Here is a 24,995-nt window from a genome sequence, read left to right on the forward strand (position 1 = left end):
TGGTTTGTGCATAAAAGCTTTACTGTTCCTTGAGGTAGTGACATTTTAATGTTCCCTTTCTCTCTCTTATCAAGTATCCAAAAACTGTTATAGTAGCTTATTACTGATGGTGTAGAAGTTATCTACAACACACTCTTGTTTTCTACTTGGTGGGACTGTCTTGGGTCATAGAACTGTGAATGACAGCTGGTTTTCTGGTTGATTATTAGCATGTCTCTTATGAGCATCAATTCTCACACCCAATGTACTGATATGAAAACTTGTCCGAACCAAATCAAATGATCCTTAAAATATCAAATAAGTAACCTTAAAAATATTTTCATTCTTAACTATAGGTGTGTGTCTGTGTATGTGCATGTTTGTGTGTGCACACTTGTATGTGAGAGCAGGGCCTGTTAGGCTAGAAGAGGGTATTGAATGCACTGGAGCTGAAGGTACAGATGATGTGAGTCCTCTATCTTAGGAACAGAACATTGATCTTCTGCTGGAGCAATGCTGACTCTTAACTAGTAACCCATCTCTCCAGACCCTACAGACTATTTTTTTATGGTTTTGTTTGTGTATTTGTTGTTTTTTTTTTCTTTTTGAAGCTATTTGGGGCAATGTTTGTTAATTTTTTGTTTTTGTTTTTTGTTTTAACCCTTAGGTTATATATCAGACAACCTACAAAAGGCTGGTAAGAGATAATTATATCGTGGTTACTCATGCCCAGTACTCTTCTAATCTACTGGAAAAGCCAGATGAAAAAGCAGTTCTGTGAGGAACAGTATTACAAATGATAGAGCAGAGCTGAGATCTATACTGAGTGAGCAGAATCTAGGCCAGGGAACATTGAGGAGAGAGATCAACGTCTAAATCCATGTAACCAAAGAACAGCAAAAAAGTCCATTGGTATGTTTATTTGCCTAAATATAAGAACACTGATTATTGATCAATAAGTGTCTGAGGAAATTGAGGTGAGGTAGGTTTTAACAACCGTTAAAACCTACGTTCCAATTCTTATAACTTGCTGGACATGCCTGGGGTCATTTCTGCAAAGGCAGGTGATGGTAGTGATATTTTGTTATTGCTATAACAAATAAATCTTCCCTGGGTATCAGAGTGTAGCTACTAGTTAGCTATAGAGGTCAGGCAATAGTGGCACACACCTTTGATCCCAGCACTTGAGAAATAGAGGCAGACAGATCTCTGTGAGTCCAATGCCTGCCCTTGCCATACCATCTGCATAATTCAGAAAGGAAGGGCTTTCTGTTTGGATTATGCTTAGAAAAACATTGTTTCTAGGAATAACCTGTTTAAACTCCCCTTTTAAGTGGTCTTGTTTACTGCAATTGAAACATTTGACATTTTAATTTTTCTTCAAATGCCTGGAAATCACCTCTGCTATTCAAGCATCATCATGGTCATGAGATTAAATATTGGTTGTGTCTCAGATCCATTCTTCCAAGGATGCTGATCTCGCCTTTAATGGCCTAATTATCCTTTTACATTGTGAAATAACATTTTCAAAAGCCAGAAATTGAATTTTTATTTGTTTATTATTCTGAATTTGGTATCATTCTATTTACTGCTTAAGTCAATCTTTGTAAGAAATAAATGAAGATTTCCTTCGGGTCCTATGTAACCACAGTAAATGACTCAATTTTCTTGCCTACTTCTCCAATTCTGTCCCAAGCTTTCAAAGCTGCTGCATGGCATAAAACCAAGGTGTCGTCATCATATAGAGCTTTCCTTTGTTTATTCGTATAATCTCCCTCTCTAAGAAGTTGGTCTTGGAAGATTTCTATACCTATAGCCGTACTTTGTTATTCAATGGTCTTAGCCTCATCTTTCTACCAGGTCCTCCACTGTAATTGAGGACCAGTCTCTAAGACTTCTGTAACCATATCTCTCCAGTCTTGAGGGACAGTTCTGTTACAAACTGACCATGAGTTTCACATCTGCTTCACAAAAGGTGAGCACGTACCATATGAAATTACTGCTTCCTTGAATCTCCTTAAATCTAATGTTTCCACTGGATTCCAGTGAGCCCTTAAACAGCCTTGGGGATATCTGTCATTTGATAGTTCTTGTAAGGTGACTGGATATATTAAGGTTGGCTGTTTGTAAACCTTAGTTCCTCTCTAACCTTATAACGAAACATTGAAATCGGTTTTCCTTTAAATTCATCTGTCTGGATCTGAGTATTTCTATGATCTGTTTTAATAAGTTTCTCTCTGTTTCTGTATTTTGGCAGTCTTATCAACTAACTTTTAAAAGGATAAACCAACAATTATCAAACAAATAAATAAAACAAATAAACAAATAAAAATTATCAAAATAATAATTAGCATATATCAATTCCAGTTAAATTAATTATCCCTTCATTTAATTGCTCAAATTTAAAACCATTCATCATGTAATCATACAAAGACCTAACTCTCTTTTTTGTATTAGTGTTTCCCATTTTTTAATGTGGGGAAAAAAACCTCTTTCTTTTAACTAATTCCTCCCTTTAAGCATTCACAATTGTCTCAGCAAATCTGTCAACAATGATGATTCAGATGATGGTAAAGTGTGAAGCTGACTGCTGTTGAGTAGAACAGTAGAAGCCCAAGAGGGTTTCGAGGCAGCTACCTAGCTTGGCAGCAGCCCAAGAAAACCAAGTGTAGCTCTGGACTCTGCCGGTGGCTGTAAAGTCAGAGGCAAGCAGCTTCTTCATGAATTCCTTCCCTAAAGTTGGATGTCACATTAGTGTGAATTCTAATTGATTTTAAGAATAAAACCCTGGAGTCAGGTATTAGGGCGTGAAAGGGAAAGCTCTGAGAAGCAGAGCATCCGGCCACTGGAGTTCTTACCTCTACAAAATCCTCAGACCGGAAAAGGGTCCTGTCTCTACAAGTCCTCAGACTGAACGACTTGAGCTCCTCCCACTTTGCAGTCCTCTCTCCACCCAGCCATATCTCTCTTCCTTTCTCCACTTTCCTAATGTTGGGATTAACAGCGTGTGACTCCCAAGTACTGGGATTAAAGGTGTGAGCCAACACCACCTGGCTGTGTTTCTCTTTGAAACTGGATCAATCTAGGGTAGCCCTGGGTAACCTTGAACTCACAGAGATCCGCCAGCCTCTCCCTTCCCAGTGTGGGGATTAAAGGTGTGTGCCACCACTGCCTGGTCTCTATGGTTAACTAGTGGCTCGCTCCACACTCTGATCCTCAGGCAAGCTTTATTACTTATAACACAAACAAAATATCACCACAGGTGACTAACAGAGACTTTGAGCCCAGGGCTGGGATTTTAGGTTCTTTTGAGGTTTTGTGGTAAGTAATTAAGAAAGCTGGTTGATTGTCCTCTGATTTCCAGGGTGTGAACAGAAGAATTGTCTTTGTCTCACGGATGACTTGGGGAATTCATAACCCTGTGCCAAGCACTGAAACCCATTGGACCCAGAGGAAAAATACCCTTAGACAACTTAGGGATCAACACCCTTCCCTGTGTTGAAGGACTCCTGATCGTCACTGTGCTTGGTGTCTGGTAGAAGCTTAAGTAGACCATAATTCAGCCATTTAAAGGATTTTCCTACAAGTTTGTAAAATGGGAGAAAAAAAGGCTGTCTCTAAATCTAATGTAAATTTTACATGCTAAGATATTTCAAGATACAGATTTAAAGTGACTTTTGTAAATGCATTTTTTTTTTCGACCTGAAATGGGCATGCCAACTTTACATTTACTCAAGGATTAAGTGGTCCAGATCTCCAAGATGCTTCTGGCTTTATCTGACACAATATGCTGTACTGGGCATTCCTTTGCCTTCTAAAAGGGCCTAGGCTAATCTTTGCACAAGTTAAGTGGTCAATTCCCCAAAGGAATTTTCCCCCTTGGATGAAAGAATATTGATTCTAGAAATGCAAATGATAAATATTTATATTCTAATTTTTAAGATATGGAAGATATTAAAAGCTAAAGGAAGTTGTTTTGATTTGTATTTGGCTCCTTCTTTCTCCTTTTCACCCCCACCCTCCTCCGCCCCTCTTTTCTTTCGGTAACTTGCTTTGTAAGGTGCCTTGCTTATGCTGAAGCAGCTCCGTGTCTCCAAGGAGATTCCAGCTACCCTGCCCTCTAGTTCTTAAGTTGAGTCACAATATACAGGTTGGCTTTCACACAAAAACCTCGCAGCTTCGGAACGCAGGAAGTCCTTGATTAGTTTCAGAGGTGAAATTTGCCAACCTAGTTACTTTTGCTAAAGGAGGGCTGAATCCTCCGCGCTAGCCTAGTTAAGTTCCAATTCTCTTTTTGAGGAGAAACCGAAGGAGAGAGAGGGTATTTGATGGCGACACTGTACCCTCTGAAGCGGCTCTTGTCCCCGCTGCAGCGCAAGACGGAGCGAAGGGCTCCGGAGGCCTCCGGGACTGCGTACCGAGCACAGGAGCCAAAGGCGGGTCACCTGCAGGTAGGGAACGCTCATGGGAACACACGTAGGTACTGCAAGGGTCTTGGGGACCACGCGCAGTTTGCGAATCGTTAACACGAACGTAGGGCCCCCGTTGAGACCTAGCGGGGGGGACAGTGAGTGCACTGGGAATCCAGGGTTTGTAAGGTTGATGAAGTCACCCAAGCCACACGCCCCACCCACTAGGCTGTGCTGGTCTCTCCCCTTAGACTGAAATCCGAGGTGTCGCCTAACTGCCTAACTGGGTGAACAGCGGACACTACTCCTTCGGGACCCAGAAGGTCAGAAACCGGGTGCTAAGCTAGGTCGCTGGAAGTCGACTCTCCGGGACGCACTGGGAGGCTGTACTCGGGGCAGCACCGGAGCCAGCGCGGCAGCAGTGGGCGCTCGCGATCCTCTTCTGCCCTCTGCCTTCTCCCGGAGAGTCGGCCTCCACTGTCCCCTCCTCCGGCTTCTGCTCCTCCTCCTGCTCCTCCCATTCTCGGATCCGGCACCAAAACGCCTGTCTGCAAGGTCCTCTGCGCGCTGCAGCCTCGAGCTGCCGCCACCGCCGGGTCTTGCTCGGTGAGTGACTGTGTCCCTTCCCCGCTCCCCTGCCCCGAGGTGACTGGGGATTTGCTCCGAGGAGCTCAGGTGCTCGGAGGCGGTACTGCCCATGGCCCGACCGGAGAGACGATTGAAGGAGCCTGACCGGCTGGACGGGTACCCGACTCAGGTGAGCGCTGCGCTCCAGGGGTAAAGGTGTCAGACTGGGGAGTGGCTGGTGAGGGTTGCCTAGGCACCTTCTTCTGGTGTCCCGACTTAGGGCAAGTCCAAAGCCTAAGGTGAGGGAGCAGAGACTCAAACAGAGTGGAGAGTACACGGAAGGAAGACTCGGGGTTTTCCAATCCTCCTGACTCCTGTCCTAGAACCTCATCTCTAGAATTCACGAGATGGGTTATAAGGGACCGGAGTTTCTGACTCTTAAAAGACTTCACTTATGTCCCTACCTGACACCACAGGGTCGTCGCTGCCCGCAGCTTGGCGCCGTGGATTCTCTCTAGGACCCTGTGCAAGTGCAGCTGGAGCGCTGCGCTTGGAGAGCCAGGGTACCACTTGGGGCGGAGAACTGGGCAGTGGGGACAGCTGACTGGAGTCACTCCGGGATGGGGCATCTGGGATGCGAAAGCCTTGGTCTGCTGTGCCTTTGCGTTCGTTAGCTGAAATGGGGAGACAGAGCACCTTCCAGGGTACTCCAAGAGGCAGGCGGCAGGCAGGACCGTAAGTATTAAGAAACCCAGTTAAACGGCTTTTGAATTTTCATATTACTTTTTACTCTTTTTCCCACCTGCTTTCTATTCCGGGTACCTCCGATAGAAGAGGTGGATTGAGGCATGTATGTTAAGGGATGTTCGGACACAAACCGGGGAGCCTGTATTTAGAATTAGCAGGGCTTACCCGACCTCTTCAGGTGCGCACCCCACAAACACCCCGCATTTGCAGCAGTGGACTTCGCTGCTTCCCCATCTGGAACCTGCCTTTCCTGGAACTGGACGGCCAGCTCTCAGAACCACCGCCGAAGGCAGATGCGGGTCAGGGATTGGTGGGTTGTGCCAGACTCAGCAATTATTTGTGGGTGCTTCAAATCATGTATGGCACAACCTAAGCTAAGGGGCCACCCGATCTTATTTGCACCCTCAGGGCTCTCCTCCGGAAAAGGAGTAGCACCCTTTCTCTCTAACCCCCACTAAGCAGAAGCTGTGGTATCCTTGCCTTGCCTTGCCTTGCGCGAGACTTACTCCTCCTCTTCCCCCTGCGTTATGTTATCCTGGGCTATTTTTATCCATAACTATGCTAAGATGCTCTGAGGGGGATCCCAAGGAGACAACTCTGGATCCACCTTCTGGAAGATGCTCTCCCAGAAGCAGTCTCTTGCTAGCCAGGAACTGGGGTGAGGAGAGGAGAGAGTTGACAAGGGAGAAGGAGAGTGTGCAGCTGCTCCAGTCTGAGCTCACCATTCTCAGGAAAGCTCCACCGACACCCAAGGCTGACCCAGCCTCTAGAACCCCATTCCCACCCCTGGGGAGCAGGTCTCCAGCTCAGTCCCTATGTGCCCCAGTCTTGGCTATTTGATCAGGGGCTAGAGCGAGAACAAAATCCTGTGGTCTCAGTTTTGCTCTCAAATCTCATTGTATTTGCTGAAATTCAATTACAGGCTTCCACCCAGGAGTTAATTGCAGGTAGTCTATATTTAACTTTAGTTTTTAATAAAAGAAGATAGAGATAGCTCAACTTCCACACCCCCAAGCCCTGAATTTCTAAAGCACGAATTCCTTTTGACACTGGGAATTAGTCTTGCCTTCCACTTCCCCAGCCAAAGTGAGTACAGGTAGAATTAGCCAGGCCTTCCAAAATTCAAGATGAGTGCTTAAGCTTCAAATCGCTGTGCTGTTCTTCTTTATTTCCAGCGTGCTTAGATTTTTTTTCCACTCACAGAACTGGAAAAATAACGTTGAAATGGACCGCTGTGTTATGTAAGGGAACCCTGTGCCCAACACCACCCTCCTCCACAGCCAGGTATGAGGGGAACTTTTCAAAGAGTTTCCTTGGTGTCAGTTACCCATCTAACTCTTGTTGAACAGGGATAGACAGCTTCCTGACTAAGCACTCTTAAGTCTCTGCAGTTAATTAGCCAGCAGCCAGAGATGTCTTTGTGAGCGGGGCTGGGCTCTGCTTCTGGGCTTCACATCCTATGCCAAGCTGCTGCGCATTGCAATGCAGAACGCCTTTAAGATGAGAAGTTTTCCAGCAGGGAAGCTGGTGAGAAAGTGATGCCTTGGTCTTGCAAAGGGAATTTTGGACCCATTGAAGGCCCTTGCTGCTGGCGTGAGAGCAAAGGCTTTATCCCTGCAGCAGATTATCGTCTTCCTACACCTTGTTAAACACAATGAGCTTTGCCTTACTCAAACTCCTTTATATAGCGGAGACTTGTGTTTTCATCCTTATAAGAAATTCTCTGCCTTGAAAAATCCCAGGGACTCTCTGAAGGGAAAAGCATCCTGGGAGCTTTTCTTGTCTTAAGTTAAAATTCAGTAGCGATTTGAAAGCACCCGAGAATGGGTAGGTGCTGCTTAACTTTGTGCTAGGCCTTTCTGAGACTAAGTGGCACACAGCAATCAGCAGGACTGAGACAGGTTCTCCCCTAAGTCATTAGATTGAGAGGCAAGGACAGTCAAACATGTGGATGCTTTGATGGGTTTTAACCTGTGCATGTCACAAGTATCTAGACAGCAGCTCCAGGGTCCCAGCTGGGAAGTGTGGCACTTTCCCGGCTGCTCTGGGACAAGTGTACTGGCTTCCTAGATATGGCAGAAGGTGGGGACTTGGCAGCTGTAGTCCCGAACCTGGGCACAAGGCCTTCTGCTTTCTGTCTAGACTGCCTTTCTGGAAAGAGAAAGCAAGAGACTGCAGGCTGGAGGAACGCCCACTTCTGGCCCCATGACCTTAGGCCTACAGTGTTCTCTCTCTAAGCCTCAAAGCTCTTCCTGCAGATTAGTGACTGGAGCATGATGAAGAGGAAGTAATAAAATACACATAAAAGACACTTCACCGACTATAACACTTGTGAAATTTTGTTTATCTAATTTACGATGCTGGCATTTTTATTTTATATCTAGCTAATGTTCATGTTAATTGTGATTGGGGTATACCTGATCTCATCACACTCGCTAAACATCAAACAAGAGCATATTTAAATAAGTGTTGGCTTGTGTGTGCTCTACACGAATTACATCAGCACTGAGTGCCACTGTTACTAAGAATTATAATTTTAATTTTCAGGATCAATATTCAGTTTTAGAGTTCTTTTTCTCCTTTTTTTTGTGATAGTCATATCCTAGGCTGACCTCAAATTTGCTGTGTAGCTAAAGATGACCTTGGATATCATCTGGTCCTCCTGTACCCAACTCCAAGTACTGGGGTTATTGAGATGAAGTATAGCACCCAATCATTGTGGTGCTGTAGTTCAAACCAGAGTGTTAAGCAAGTACTGTACTAGCTGACCTACATCCCTTGCCCTTTTACTGAAGTTTTGCTTTTAAGTTCAGTATGTATATGGATCTTTAGGAGGTATATTTAGAGGGAGTAACTTAAAATCGTTTAATCAAAACCAGAAAAGTTAAATAACAAAACCTCAGTTCGGGCAGAGCAAAGCACAACCAATTTTGTGGGGCTCCTTTGTTTAACTTGGTCATCTTCACAGAGTGCTTGCTTTTCTTTTTTCTTCTTTTTTCTTTTTCCCCAAAATTTGTCCCCAGAGCCTAGTTCAGTATCAAGCACTTAATAGGCAGTCCATAAATGTGTTTGGGAAAGTGAATGAATGATTGAGCGGAATCTGCGCAGCTATTCGGGAGAGCAGATGGCATCACTTCTATTTTAACAATTGAGAATCTGCAGATTAGGAAATGTTGTCAGTTCTCTAAAGGTACAGAGGATTCCAGATTGGAATGCAGATCTATGTGTTCTCATTACAATCTTCAGTACTGTTTTGGGGGCCTCTCCCTCCATCACCACTCAAAGTCCTGCTACATGACTGGAAGGTACCCAGCAACCAGATATCATATTCTCTAAAAACGTCTTGCTTCAAAGAGATGCTCCTAGTGGAAGGTGGGGTTTCTTTCCCTAGTTTGCACCTTGCAACCCTGAATGCATGTTCAGTTAAATGATCCCACCAGGGGATTGGAGTCTGGAGGGAGCAGTTTAAGGACACAGGAACTGCTGAGTGTTTATCACCCACTTGGGTCATGGATCAAGTGGCTGGCGTCAGCAGCAGCAGCATCCACATCTCAAGATGTGCTCCCAAGGGAACCATTCCTGGGGCACCATCTTGACATGATCCCTGGAGTCTGGTTCCCTTCATTCCTTCTCATTTTCCAATCCCGGATTTTCAGCATCTCATTAGTTCCTAGAGGCAACACATAGTCTTCAAGCAAATTCCTTTTTGTGTCTGAGTCAAGCCGCATTGTAAGCGGCTGATGCACACAGCCTCCACGATCCATCTTCAGGACTGCCTCTGGCTTGAAGCCTTCTCAGCTCCCTCCACCCACAGGGAATTAAGTCCATAGCTTTCGCAGGCCATTAGAATAATATTTACTGGGCCATAGTTTGTCAATAGTTATGTGCTACCAGGAGAGGACTAGAAAAAATGAATACATTATTCTTCCAAGGAATGCCTTAAACATAACAGAAATAGATCCCAAAGGACATTTTTTTTTTCTAATTTTTTCTCCAGCATGCTGCCTGCTTTTTGGTAATTTGCCAGCAGGGGTCGCAAATGGCAGTGCCTTCAGGAGCGGCCTGTGTAGAAGGAAACATAGGCCTGGAGCTCAAATCCAACTTCGTGGCCAGTGAAACCTGTGGCCTAAACTTGCCAGGTATTTTTTTTTTTTTCTGTTTAAGATAAATTGCAGGTTCGTAGTTTTACATAAAATTTACTGACATCGAGTTCTAGTACCTGTAGGCCCAACAGAGCATTTTTTATGTGCTCCTTGGAGCTCTCCCACCAGCCTGCAGTATGTGGCTTCTGGTGCCTGGGATAGACTGGAATTTGGGTTGGAATGCGACAATGAAGGTCTTACCTGTACAGTAAAAACAGGAGTTTGGGGGAAGGGGGATAGATGGCTCTGAAATCACTTCCTTCCACGTGGAGGATGGAGCATCTGCTTCAGTCCTTTGGGGATGCCTTTGGTCCTTGTCTCAGTAAGCAGTTTCAAAATCCCATTTACACCTTTAAGTCATTTGCTGAGTTCCAGCCAGGCAATGCTCACTGTTCTTCCTACCAGTAACACAGCAGGGAATAAAACAGATGGAAACCTTCACCCCTGCATACATCTTCTAGTGGAGGAGGCGAAGGGGGAGAATTAACGAAACTCTCTTCTACCTCGATCCGGATACACTAAGGGAAGTGAGATACAAAATGCCAGGTACCTGGTAAGTTGGGAGGCCTTCCGTAGGTACTCTAGATCCCAGTTTCAGTATAGTCACTAGTAAGTTTCACTATCTGACACAAAACACTTTTCAGTATGGGAATATAGGGATTTGATTGCATTTTGCAATTTCAAAATCATCTCTGATATTCCTCTGAATATCTAGTGTTTTTAAACCGATGAGCATCTTTCTGGTACCACTGTGTTAAATGTGATGCTGAATCACCAAATCAAGCAACAGACTAACAGGGAAGACATCAATACAGAATCACTGGCGGTTAGGTCACCGGAGGTATGGAGGGGAGTGGAGAAGATGTGCTTGTGGACAGTCCGTGCTCGGAACACTGGTGCTCAGCGCCTTTTGAGTCAAACAGTGAATTTGCATATGTGCCAGAACTTTCCATGCCTGGATTCCATCAGTAGTGAAGATTTCTTTGGAGCATTAATTTCCTTGTCTGGTACTGACTTTATAAAAACAATATTAGTATAGAAATTCACTTTGTCTTTCAGGAACCAAGTCTTTACTTTTTTTTTTAATCTGAGTATGAAGTGTGCTTGCGCCCTCAGAGACTCTGACGTTCCATCTCCCAAATCTGCCTGACCTTTGCTGATAGGCAGTTGTCCAGAAGATGAAGGAATACTTTAGGTTCCTGACGAACTTAGAGCTTAGTGAACGGTCACAAGACTTAACAAGGTTGTGCATAAAAGGTGTGGAATGTGAACCATCTTCAGAGGCCTCATCTCAGATAAGCCTCTATCGTCACCGCCCCCTTTGTTCACACCAGTACTGTCTTAAGACCATTGTGTAGCTCTCGAAAGTGCTTAGCTGTAGCTACCCTGCTACTTGACTGACTCACTTGCTTACTATGTCACACTCCCCCACAAGGAGATACGCTCCATGAGAGCAAAGACGTGGAGGTGTATGTTAGCTTCAGTTACTAGAATGCCACCGTGTCTGCTCCCAAGTACTGGCTCAAAAGAGAACCCCAAGAGTCTTCATTTGGGGAAATGGCAGAGGGTTTCATGGGGAAGGAATATTTAAGAAAAAAAAGAACAGTATTAGAGAGAAAAGAAAGAAATAAGCTGGGCGGTGGTGGCACATGTCCCTGAACTCAGGAGGCAAACACAGGCGGATCTCTGTGAGTTTGAGGCCAGCCTGGTGTACAAGAGCTAGTTCCAGGACAGGTACCAAAGCTACAGAGAAACCCTGTCTTGAAAAAAAAAAAAAAAAAAAAAAAAAAAAAGAAAGAAAGAAAAAATAATCAAACATGTCAAAATTGGTATAGATCTAATTATTGAGAACCCAACAAATTGTTTTAAGGTCTCCAACGTATAAATTCAGCTGCGTAACTGACCCTTCAGCAGGAGCCCATTGCTGAGTCCACCATAGTCATGCAAACCCCCTGCCTCCTAAAGAATGTAGTGATGAAAAGCCCTTCCTTAGGCAGCTGGTGATAATACCAGCTGTCTCCTTTCTCTCCCCTTTCAGCCCTGCAAAAGTGGAGGGAAGAGCTCAGCTTCTTTGATTTACATTTAAGGAAACTGAGGCCTCGAAATGATTCACTTTTCCCCCATTCCCTGCATGAAGCTGACCCGGTGCCGGACCTGCCGCCAGAATCCTCTACCTGTGCAAAGCAGATAGCTTGAGATTATTCATCCCCCAGAGGACAGAATGAGTAACCCGCACTCTGTAAGGGAAGGAAGGCGCTTAGCCTGAAAACTGTTCACGTCTCCTTTTATCCACCGAGAACTTCCACTTCAGCACTTTGCGTCCTGTTGCCTTTCCCCTGGAATTCCTGCAGATTCAGTGCATGTAAGCCCTGCAGTAGGTTGTTTTATGTAAATGTCTTCATTCTTTCATTTAGGAGAGTCAATCAAACTCCTATATCAGCAGTTAGAATACAGTGAGAGAAAGGTGATTGCAGATGAAGCTGAAATGAAAAGGCACGCTCGCCTTGCTGTGCTCAGAAAAAAATAACTACTTCAGAGGCAAGAAGCAGAATAAGCTGGGAGTCTCCTATAGAAAACGGGTTTGCCCTTGACTCCCACTGCTTCTCAAAACAGACCCCCCCCCCCCAGACTAGGGAGGAAGGAGGAACTGGCTGTCAGGAAAGATTGGAACTGAGGCTTTATTTTGGAACTACTTTGGTTTTGCTGGCAATATGCTCTTGTGTTGGCTTCCAGTAATGGGCGACTTTTCAGGACCTTAGTTTTCTCAACATTATCCCCAAGACATAAGGACATAAAAGTGCCCGGTGTCATGCTCAGAAAGTCGGCTTGTACAAAGCTGGTAGACTTTGCAGATGGAAATGTAAGACTGCCAAATAAATTTGAATTTTAGATAAATTATGAAGAACAGTGGAGGTATAGCCCAGACACTTAAGGATTCATTTACTGTGGTCTGAGAATATATGTCAGCAGTAGGGTGTGTGCTTCGAATCCCTGAGTTTTGGGGTCCAACTGTGGTCATGTGTGTCTTCGATCCTATATCTTACGAAGTCTTACTAGGTTCCTGAGTCTTCTGAATTTTTTTTTTTTTTGAAAACTCTGCATCATATGAAGGTAAAGAAAGGGTTGCACTGTAATCTCAAAGGTGAAATGGTTTATCCTGGGGGAACGGTCTAAGATGAAAAGGAAATGTTTTCCCTGGTGAACTAAGCAAGGAACAACCTAGCCTAGGTGACCTTATTTACCTTCTAAAAAGAGGGTACCAGAACCTGGTATGTATTTAGTAACTCAGGCACACATTCTCTCTTTATGGCAATGGTATCATGAGCCATATCTTTCTCAACAGTCTCTGTAAAGAAGGAATGTCAACTAGAGGAATACTGGTCCACTAAGTCAGGCCCTTATTAAATGTAAATATGGCTCCAAGGCCATCTCTATAGACCTAGTATTAGAATCCCTAATTCTGTGTGTTTTGCTTGCAGAAGCTGTAGAAGCCAGGAAACTAGAAAGAGGCCATGGGGAGGGTTATGGTACAAGGAGGGGAGAATAGTAGAACATAGGCGTTGTGAAAACAGGGCAGGGGTGAGGGGATAGAGGGAAGATTTAAACACAAATGGGTGGGAGGATAGGAGAGACAGCAGGGCAGTAGGGAAGAGGGTTAAGCAAATGAAAGGATATTAAAAAAAAACTCTATGGAAACCTACTATCTTGTAACCAAATTAAAATATATAATTTATTTTTTAATAAGCTATTTGAAGGGAAATGCCCAGACCGGCTGGGAAACATTGCCCCTAGAAGCCATGGGATATTAAAATAAAAACTCATGCCAGGGATAAGATACTTCCTTATGAGTTGTTGGTCAGGGATTTCCCCAAAAGTACAAGCTCTTATCATTTTCTTGGTTGTCGGCCAGAACTAGATGGTAAGACAGTGTTGCTAAAGACACTACATTGCCTGGGATGCACAACACAGAAGCAATCTGGAATGGAAGTGGAAACACCCCATCTGCGGGCTAGCCTTCATAGTCCCAGAAGGTGCCTTACAGACTGCTGGGGACATGGGAGGAGATGTCAATCAATGGCCCTACACAGTTGTGAATCTGGGAAAGCAGCTGCCAGGCAAGATGTAGCTACTTGTGTGACAGTGGGGCTACTGTAACATGTGTAATCTGTTCTCTGGTTGGATTTGAGACCTGCCCCACCAGAGAGAACCCATGCCTGGTACTGTAAACCTGGTTTTAAAAACAAAATAGAACAAAACAACAACAACAACAACAACAAAACAAACATGGCAGGAGTGATAATGGGTCCTAGTGGGAACTGAATACCATTGGTTAAATTGACAGTGCCAAGATTCCTTCTAAATAGTCGTGTTTATACACATAAATGTATCCTCTCTTTGTGGTGAACAGCCCTGAATGCGAGTGGCTCATATATGCACCAGGTACTGAGAATGAGTTATAGTGCTTAGCCTGAAACAAATCATTTATGTCAGCTCCTCCGAGGCAAAGGGAACATTACTGAAGAAAGGGAGGAAAGAATCTAAGAGTCAGGCGGTAGGGAGTAGGGCTGTGGTTATCTTATAGCCAAGACAGAGCCACTGCGATCATGGCCTCAGAGCAGCTGAAGGTACAGGCACTAGTTCTGCGCAAGTCAAGCATGGTCAGGAGAGGGACGCCTAGGGCTGAACTATTAGCTCCTGTTGATTTAGGGAGAGGACAGAAGCATTGTCTTTAGGCGCACCCCCACTGGTGACCCCATCAGGCTCCAGGGCAGGGTTCCAAACAAGTGGCCACATGGATGGCTCTGGTGAAGCCAAGTAAGGCACAAAATCAACCCAAAAGCTGTGAGTCGGAAAAAGGGACTGCTGGCAGTGGTGGGTGGTGTTCTAAAGAGATGGAAGGGAGATTAAGGGGCGGCGAGTGATGGCAGCATTTTGTATAAATGCGTGAAATTGTCAAACAGCAAAACTAATAATGAAGGAAAGGCTAAGTCCCACAGGACTCCACTGGGGCCACATGTCCACTGCTTTCCAAGCTCACTCTGGAAACGGCTCTTCCATCAGATGACTACAAAGTTCGTCAGCCCATTAGATGGCCGGGCCTGGTGTGCTGGACTGGGGTTAGAAACTGAACGGCAATCTCCCTAAGATTCTTGAAACATGTTATTTATGAGGATGGATGTGAGTGTGTCTGATCAGGCAGCCACTACTTGATAGGGAATCAGATTAACAAGGAGTCTGCTTCTTGTATAGTTTAAGGTATTTTTTTTATAGCTTCCTCGGTGGTAAGCTATTGCTTAAGATAAAGTAATCCTTTTATGTTGCATATGATATTAGTACCTCGGGTAACATGAACTGCTTACTAGCAGTGTGTTCCTAGGCAATACTGTCTAGAGAAACATGGGTACGGTGACATTCAGTTAGCCAGCCAGTTGGATGATGCATTTGGAATTTGCTTTAATATATATATATATATGAACCATGCTATAAAAAGTAAGTTGCTTTACATGGTTAAGCCTCAGTTTTCACATCTGGGAAATGGGCATGCTTCAGTTTATAAGAGGTGGTTGTTTAATGCTCAACTAACAAATAAATTGGGTCAAGAGATACATGGTGCCTGACAGACACTGCCACTTGAAGCCTACAACAAAAAGTGACAGTGACCCGGGATAGGAAGTTGAATACTGTGTCCTGGGAGCCGAGAACTACAACTCATACATCGCATTTGTAGGATAGTGTCTCAGTATTTTGCTTTTCCAACTATAATTTTGTCTTGCCCACCTGAAACAGCAGTGAAGAATCAGTATAGAAGGAAAAGACCCAGAGAGTATGTTGTGGGAGAGAAAAATGGAGAGAGAAAGAAGCAGAGGATAGAGGGAGGGAAGAGAAGGTGAGACAACAGAAAGCCCTGAGCAGCAAACAGCTTGAATAGGGACAGGGAATCCAGTAATGTGTGACAAGACTGTCCTCAGCAGGCCCTGCTTGTGTCTTTGTGCAGGCACTTAGGTTAACGCCGCCACCTCTGTTCAGTGTCCCACGGCACAGGTTTCCAAAGTAATGCTGTTGACATGGAGGGAAAGGAATAGAAAACTTTACCTGTCAAGCTGGAGAGAAGCCCCGATCCTGTGCAGGGTGAAATTGCAGATGAAAAGACCAGAGTGCCTAGTGCCACCTTGTGGAGGGACTGGCCGCTGTGCCCCGTGGGCCTCTGGGGAGGTGGGGCTCCACTTTAACTGGGCTTGACATTTGCATTGTTTAAATTAACTCTTGGAGAGCATTCCAGAGTGGCGTTGTGTCTGCTCTGTGCTCTGTGGGAATGGGTCTTCAGAAAGAATTCCCCCTCTTCCTGCTCCTCTCAGTTCCCCCTGCGCACCTTGTGTGAGTCCCTTCCTGGGGCCAATGGAGCCATCTTTTATCAGCTCACTGAAGAGCAAAACCACACAGAGCTAGCTAGCTAGAGCTCTGTTCCCAGAGTAGTTTGAAGTTCATAGTGACTCTGGGCACAAGAGACTATCCCTGAGCAAGAAAGAAGTGTTTTTCCATGGTATTTCACATTTGGGAAGTGACTTTGCTTTTAAAAACCTTCATTGTCTTATCTGTAAAATGTCTTTCTATTTGACGAGGAATCTTATTTGTAAGGTACATAGAGCATCCATTAGGAAGCCTGGCACATAGCCAGCATCAACATGGTGGCATCTAATGCTCATTATTAGCTTCTCTTGCCGGAAAGACAGGTTTTGCTGAAAATCAGATGAAGAGTGCCATCTTGAGAATAGCTGATTGTCCCTTTCTGTGTGCCGGTGTCCCACCCCACATTGGTGAAAGGGCATAGTGTCCCCCGCACAGGTGATCTCATCACTTGGCTCTTAAACAAGAAGAGATTGAGTTGGGGAACCCCCCCCCCCTTTCCTTTAAACAGAAAGAGAACCAAAAAAAAAAAAAAAAACCTCTAGATTTTCCCAGTAGTTCCTAGCAGCCAGAAATTAGCCCAAAGGTAAATAGGTGTGTGTGTGTCTGTGTCTGTGTGTATGTGTGTGAATATAATAGGAAACTGAGGCACAGAGGCATTTGCAATGATGAAAGCAGAAAATTAATTGACTATGACAGCCCTGAATCGATCCCACTTACTTTGAGCAACTATTACAGCTGTGTTTGTACACGGCAGTCAGTGATTGATCAGGCTGAGGCTCATAACTTCTTTTTTATTGCTATGTTCAGCTGAAATACAGATCTTTTATTCTTCTGCTTTCCTCTCTTTTTCTCCTCTGGCTCCATAACATCTGCAATCGTTTGCAGTCTGCAACATGTCTCCCTGTTAGTCTCTCCTGACGTCCTGAGTCATATCCGCAAAACTCGGAGATAAGCAGAAACCTGCCTGTCTCCTCCATGCAAAGGGAAACCCCAGGAGCTACTGGGTTAGACTCTTGGATGTAGAAGCGATCTCGTCCCTCAATGTAAGGTTTCAGTGCAGAGGCCACCTTGAAAAAGTAAATCATCTCTTTCTTCCTTAGGTATTCACTCATAATTTCAATTAACACAGTTCTCTTTGCCCATTTATTTAATATTAAGTCTATTTCAAGAGATGAAGTTATAGAATTTGGGGCATTTGTCTACAGCCCCCCAAAGCCCAGCAGATTGTTGTTGACACATAATAACTGTTGAATGAAAACACAAGAAACCCTGCCACCTTCCTTTTAAGTCTTCAAGATTAAGTGCAATGATGCATTTAATGGTGATTTTAATGACAGTCCATTTAATTAGTTGGAGCATTTAATGCATATAGTAGGTGTGTAAAAGCTCTCTCTTCTCAATCTGTTTTGCTTTTAAAAAGTGAAAGTATTAATGAGCCTCCAAGTTGGGCAGCTGCTGTGAAATCCTTCACCACTTTCCTGTCTGGAATGTGATGGCGGGGGCTCTGTGATTTCAGTGATATGCGTATCCCCAGGTTTGGTGCACACTGCTTCCTGTCTGAAGACTGCGTCTTCTTCTTCTTATCAGGTTCACACTGGGTCCTTCTTTATGGTCTCTCTGGCTGATCTTCTGATGCATGGCAAATTACTTCCTTTGTGGAGAAAAGCACAGATCTCTTTTCTAGGTATATGATGGTTCTAAACTTAACTTCTCAGGTGACACAACACCAATGGATATGTCACCTGACTTGCAAATTTAGGAGCCATTTTGTGTTTGCTGCATTGGGGTGTGTTCACTTTCCCTTTAAGCTGATGACAGGCTCTGCTTGTAACAGTGGCTGCTCTCTTCAGGATCCCTGAAAGGTTTGAGTGTGCAGAGGCCTGTTGCCAGCCTGCACGAGACAAGCCATTCATGGAGGAAATGCTGAGAAGTAGGCACTCACTTCAAGTGTAAGCACCTTGAATAAGTATGAATACCTCTCCTGTGCTGAGCAAGCACTACTCTTTTAGATGACATGGTTATGACCACTGTTGACTTGGCTATATCCCTGAGGACTTGGGTCCCAGACAACAGAACAAACAACTCCGCATGCTTCTTGATGCCTTGCACTGAGTCCAGGTGCAACAATGCAATCGAGAATAAAATGTATGTAGACGGATTTGTTGAGCAAGATTCAATAGAGGGATGTGGTCCCTGAAGTTGGGAAGTGAAAGTACCGTTATTACAAATTCAAAGCGCATTTATTATAAATAGAAACACCAGCATTGAGGGCAATCACATGTGCTAGTTTAGACTTCCTGAGTTCAGATGCACAGCTGCCCTTTGTCTCCTAAACACCTTAACGCAGCCTGTGCAGATGTCCGTTCTGTGGTCAAGGCCATTGCTCCCAGTGCTCTGTCTGGCTGGGCTCACTCACCAGTGTCTGTCTGTGAAGCAGCTCTCCCAGGACTCAAAGGCTTCTGCTCCCAGGACACCATTACATTTTTAGTCTTGTAGGTTGAGCCTGCTTGTACTGATCCCGGTCCTCAGTCTCAACTTCATCACATGTATTCCAAAGGAAGCTGTGGAAGGGTCCTTCGGATGATGTCAGGCCACTTGTGGGGAACCTGGTTGCATGCCCACTAGGGCTGGTCTTGGTTGGCTCAAGCAGATCTGTGTATGAGATTATCATCACTTACTTTCTTTCCTTACCTGGGTAGTCTTTAAGGTTCTCCAGTAATGACTAATTGTCTCCTAATTGGTGTCCTTCATGAACACCAGGCTAGGCACAGTTGTCTTCTAAAGTCTACCTTTTTTCTGTTATTGTTTTCTTTGTAGCTAACAGTATGCAACATTTTTGTATTTTGAGAAAAAAAAACTCTTTTTTTTTTCCAAAAGTGTATTTGAAATGTTTCAATTCCCTCCTGTACTTTGGGAAATTATTTAAGGAGATAAAAAAAAGTAGCTCTTTAAAGACCCAAATTCTTGTCATTATTATCTTTTGATTTTTTTTCTCTTCAAGTATCACTAGGTTATGAAAGATCACATATCACAAAGTTTCTGTTTACTGAAAATATACCTTCTATCAAGAAAGTTAGCATGATTTTTATAATAGTTAATTTAATTCTTATATCCACCCATGTAGGACAGCAGGGTGCCCTTTCTCACTTTTTGGACAGAAAACTGAGACTCTAAAGGAGAAGTGGAGCCTTCAGGGAGACAGACCTGATCCAGGACTTAAAATTGAGGTCACTCAAGCACATCACTGTATGTATACATTTCCCCGTCCCTGTGCTGGAGCCTGGATGTTACTCAAATGCATTGACCTTTGTTCTTATTCTCATTAGACTCCCAAGTGGTCTTCAGTGTAGTCTCCAAGAAGCATACTGAAAACTTCTTTCAGTTGCTAAAATCGGATCAACTCCATTCTTTGGCCTCTCCTTGTGAAAGTGATTGATTCACTGCCCATAGTTTCCTGGTACAATGGGCTCTTAGAGAGGGAGGGACAGTCAAACCTCCACATATCCATAACAGTATCAATCTCCTGCCATCATGTCTTACCTTGTTCTTGTAATAATTAGGCATCTTTTATAGACTGTTGTTTAGTCTGTTTGGTCTACTCTAAACCAGGTCTTTGGGTCAATTAAAATTCACTGAATAAGTGTTAGCTAGGATCTGAGGACAATAGATTTACTTATTAAAAATGATGTTATTCCCCTACTTCTCCTCATCAAGAACACCTTAACAGCATGGAAATTTGGTATGTGTTGCTACCTTTAACCTGTGCCTGTCAGACTGATGGTCGGGTAAGTGATAAGGCTTTATGGCTAACTGAGCAGGAATCATACTGTTTGGAATCTGGGGTAATTACTAAGGCACATGAATATGTCTTAATTTCTGAATATTTCCCTTCTAAGGTGTGTGTTAAATAGTTAGAACCTGTATCCTAATTATTTCCCTGTTTAAACGAGCTCTAGAATATCCTCAAATCTTGGACAAGGTCACAAAAAAGTCAGAGTACACTGCTGGACTGGATCCTAGCTCCTGACAGTAGTGTAACAGAAATCCATTCCCATGCAATGGCCCTTTCAAGCAAGGGAGCTTTTGTGAAGACCTGTTGTGTGTGGCTGAGATTATCTAGGTTAGTTACTTAGACTCCCTGAATAGATAGAGCCTTTATCAACTACAGTGGAAGACAGAAGTCAGAGAGTGACAATGGCTGACATTTCATGAGGCTTTTCTCTATGCCAGGCCCTCTCTTTAGCCTTTTCTGTATTAACACTTCCTTTGGTTCTCATGACAATCGTACAAAGTCGGTACTGTTGCAATCTTCACATCTCAGATACGAAACGAGGCACACAGATCACAGGATTTGATCTGGGTTACACAGGGGAATATCTGTGCAGCTGGGATTCAAAGCCAAACTGTTAACTCCCCAAACCTTTCCATTGTGAGTGCCAGGATTCATCTAGTTAATTCTAGAAATTTTCTTGTTGATAACGTGTTTCAAGTGCTTTATCTGGGTAAAAATATGTAATACTTTAAAGGTACGAAGTGTAAGCCAGTCATTTAGTATTCATATTCTGGAAGAATGAAAAATGAGGCTCATAATGATCACTGTTGACAAATGTCATCATATTAGATCTGAAGATATTGAGGTTATAGTAAGAAATAATAAGAGAACCCCAACAGAGTTATGTCAAGGGCAGCAATACATATGGATAAATGACATGGCTTTTATATGAGCAAGATAACAAAACAGGTGTCCCTTGTTTACAGTAATTTCATTATGGATAAATTGAGGTTTGAGTTGGAAAGATTGAGGCAAAATTAATTTTGTAGCACCAAGGCTGAATGTAACAAAGGTGTGTTGAACTCAAGTAGCATTTAAATGCTGTTGCTTTCATAAAGTAAAATTCACCATTGTTTATGTGTGTTTATGGGTGTGTGTATTTGTATCAGGGGAAGGCCATTATATTCAGAAAAAGATATGGTCACTATGAAATCACTACCTACTGGGTGCCAGACTTTGATTATTTCCATTATATTTGGTATGTGTTGCTACCTTTAACCTGTGCCTGTCAGACTGATGGTTGGGTAAATGATAAGGCTTTATGGCTAACTGAGCAGGAATCATCCTGTTTGGAATCTGGGGTAATTACTAAGGCACATAAATATTTCCCTTTTAATAGTTAGGACCTGTATCCTAAATATTTCCCTCTCTCTCCTCTCTCCTGAGTTCTTCATGGGCATAGTTTTGTCTTTAAAGATATGTATATGTGTGTGCATCTATGTCTATGACATGCCTGCATATAATGTCTCTGTGTGCATCTATGACTATGATTTGTGTTTATGTGATGTGTGTGTGCATCTATGTCGATGATGTGTTTCTCTCTCTCTCTCTCTCTCTCTCTCTCTCTGTGTGTGTGTGTGTGTGTGTGTGTGTGTGTGTGTGTGTGTGTGTGTGTGTGTGTATTTTTACCCACACATGCAGGTTGAGGGCAGAGGACCACCTAATGCATAGGTGCACCTTTCACCTTATTCAAGACAGGGTTTCTCTTTTGTTGTTCATAGTTGTTCATGCCAGATCAGCTGGCCTTTGAGCTTCTCAGGATTCTCCCATTTCCACCTCCTATCTCACTGTTGCAACACTGGTATACATGTCACCACAAGGAGCTTTACATGGGGTCTAGGGATTCAAACTCAGGTCTACTTGCATACACAGAGAATCTCCCCAGCCTGCGGTTGTGTCTGTGGCATTGTTCTCTCTGTGGTGCATTCATGGTGCTAGGCAATACAGATAAGATGTGATATTAACATAGGACTTTTTAACTTTACTCTGGTGAGAAAGTGATATACATTCTGCAGAAATTGTATTTTCGTTTAAGTTTGAAGTTGTGCCTGAGCCAGCAATGTTTGGTACCATCCTCTCTTGGGATGTTGGGCAGCTCTCTGCTGCACCTGCAAGTCAGGTGTGAGGTCACTACGGAAACAACAAACACTCTGTGGCGCACCTTGCTGCTCAGATGGCATATCCCATAGGCTGAATTATTCAACGTAAATGTTGCAGCACTATGTCAGGGCAACTAGTTCCCCGTCAGTGCAGAGGCCTGTGTACAAATTGTTAGGTTTTCATTTTACTTTGTATTTGAGAGAGGGTCTCATTGTGAGAGGAGTCATTCTGCCTTTGCTTCCTAAGCATTAGGATTCCAAGTTTATATCACCATGCCTGGCCTAAATGCTTGTTTTTTTTCATGTCCATGATAAGCCAAGCACACATGTAAAGAAAAATCTCTGTGCGGAAATTTCCAAGAATTTCCAGTAATTTTCCTCAGGATAGAATCTATCCAATGAAGTGTTCTTGCAGGAAGTCAAACTCAGAATATTGTGTCTGATCTTCTGTTGGGCTTCTACACCGTGGAGTTCCCAGGCTCCTGAAATTTCATCTCTGTCAACAGTCACCAACAGCATGTGAGCCCCACAGCAAATGCTAGGTTAGAGGGTGCACACACATAGCCCCGTTTCTTGCCCCCCCCCCCAAAAAAAACTAAAACAAGTGCCCTTTTAAGGAACCCTGTCTCCTACATGATTGTGCCCGGGTATCGCCTCCCCTGTGGCCTCTTTTTAGGTACAGCTTGCTTCTCTCCAATTCTCTACCATCTAAGCCTTTTATTTACATGAGTCTCCCTTCATGTTCACTCAGAAACTTTGCAATTGGTTCCTTTTGTGTGTCTTCCACGTTAGAGCTCTTCAAAGACAAAAGCGTGGATTGTTTATGTATCTCTAGAATTCTATGCAAGAACAGAAACCTTGCAGAAGCCACTGGGGAACAGTGAGTGCTCACCTGCAGGAGAACTGGGGATCTTAGCCGATCAGAAATCACAGGTTTGGTTTCCTCTCCCTCTTTGTTTTCTTAGCTTCTACTTATTTAGCAACAAATATTCATGTATCACGTTAATAAAAACCAATATTTCTCACATTACTGTCTGTAGTCGAGTCTAGAAAAACTGGACTATCAGACCATTCTAGCCCTTGGACTTGAATGACATCTGCCAGTGCGGACAGTAGCTACTCAGCTGTCGATCGTGTGCCCAGCTTGCTTGCCACAGCCCCTAGCAGACAACTGACTTGCTACATGATGTCACTGCCTAGGTCCAGCAGGCAGTCCTGTGCTTACACAGCAGAAGGGCTTCCAGAAAAAGCTTAGTTCTGCTGTTCTGTCCCTGAGGACTTTGTGCTAGTGGAGCTATTCTACGTAGATGCTAGGGATAGGTGCTCAAAAGGCAGGCATTCATTGCTCACAGTCCTAAAGGATGAGATCTCAAGAGCAAGGTGTGGAAAAACTCATTTCTTTATGTGCTTTTCTTCCTGCCCTACAGACAGCTCCCTTGTTTCTTTGTTTCACATGTAAAGAACTCATTTCATTTCTTTTTCTTAGAAGGATACCTGTCCTTTCAAATCAAGACCCCAGCTGCATGACCTCACCTAAATCACTTCTCAAAGAAGCAACTTGCAAATACAATCGTATTGGGCATCAGTGTTTCAAGTATAGATGTTGAAAAGACATGGTTGTTTATTCCTTTAAAGTGACCTAAGAAATGAGCAAATCCTCTCCTGAGTTTTGTATAAAAGGAAGAATTTGCTTTGCTTTGCTTTGCTTTACATACATTTGTTTACAACTGCAAATTGTTCTGGTCTCCCCGCCTAAAGCTCAGATCCAAAGAGGAGTTTGTGTACATAAGGATGGAGTCAGCATTCATTCCATGCTACCGTCCTCTGTGTAGCACCCCTGTGCATGTCTTCGTGGTTCTTGCTCTTTGCTTATGTAAGTTTATCATTCTGTGAAATGGTCCCCAAATATGACAGCTAAAGATATTGGTACATGGCCTTTGTGCCTTTTATATCTCTTGTATCTTTGCATTTCTGGAAAAATACACAGAACTCGTGAGTGCTTGCCACTCGTGGCATGATAGATGATTCTGCCCTACCCAGGAAGGCCCCTGCAGCTAAGAGTGCACCTGTCAGAGATTGAGTCTCAGCTAGAGCAGGACGACAGGCATGCACAGAAGAGTCTACAACACCTGGCTCCAGCACACAGTCTACTGGCAGGTCTTTATTTCCACTCAGCAACACAGTAATGCGAGAGGCCCTGTCCTCCCTCCTACACAGAGCTCCACCGTGTGCTGCCTGTGCCACTGTGTTTCTGTGTGTAACGAAGGATTTATTTAGGTCATTGCTGCCTTCTGTGCCCAACAACGGCACATGAAGCACATTGAGAAGGAACATCGCCTCCTTCCCTTCTCAGGGGCTGTAGTTACTTGCTCCTGCTGTTCCGCTTTGTCTGAGGGGGCGGGGCACTTACGAAGGCCCTACTCTGTGCTGCCAGCCTGATGCTGTCCGTATGCCACTGTCCTTTCTCCCTTTAGCTTCTGTCGGGTTGAGTCACTGCAGCAGTTTGGCTCATGAACAAATGCATTTGACTAATTATCCTCCCTAGATCCTATTTATACTGTGCAGCATTTTTAGGGATAAAATTAGCCGCCATGGCTTGAAGCGTTGCCATATGAACTACGTCATAAAATAGTGTCCTAAGTGCTCCATATGTACTATTTTATTTAATCCTTACAAGAAAAATACAGGGTCAAAACTCTTAAGAGTTTCAGGGCTGTCCTGCAGGTTTTAAATTATAGAATTGAGATAGAAACCTGGGTTTTGCCTGGAAATCCTCTGTTAATTCCAAATTCTTGTTATCGTCTTCCTTGAA

The 24,995-nt window shown here is 43.8% G+C and overlaps 1 protein-coding gene across 2 annotated transcripts in view; it reads left to right on the forward strand.

The window, feature by feature from the left end:
• The first annotated feature begins 4,944 nt into the window (after positions 1-4,944).
• Positions 4,945-24,995, forward strand: part of Hs3st1 (heparan sulfate-glucosamine 3-sulfotransferase 1) — a 29,785-nt gene continuing 9,734 nt past the window's right edge. The window contains exon 1 of one of the 2 annotated variants that reach the window (XM_038347414.1): positions 4,945-5,145. The gene's annotated coding sequence lies outside the window, so the exon portion shown is untranslated. Of the gene's footprint in view, positions 5,146-9,726; positions 9,842-24,995 lie in introns of those variants that run through there. The other variant, XM_038347421.1, reaches the window with a different exon arrangement.

This window comes from Arvicola amphibius, chromosome 1, assembly GCF_903992535.2.
Source record: "Arvicola amphibius chromosome 1, mArvAmp1.2, whole genome shotgun sequence".
Taxonomy (NCBI): Eukaryota; Metazoa; Chordata; class Mammalia; order Rodentia; family Cricetidae; genus Arvicola; species Arvicola amphibius.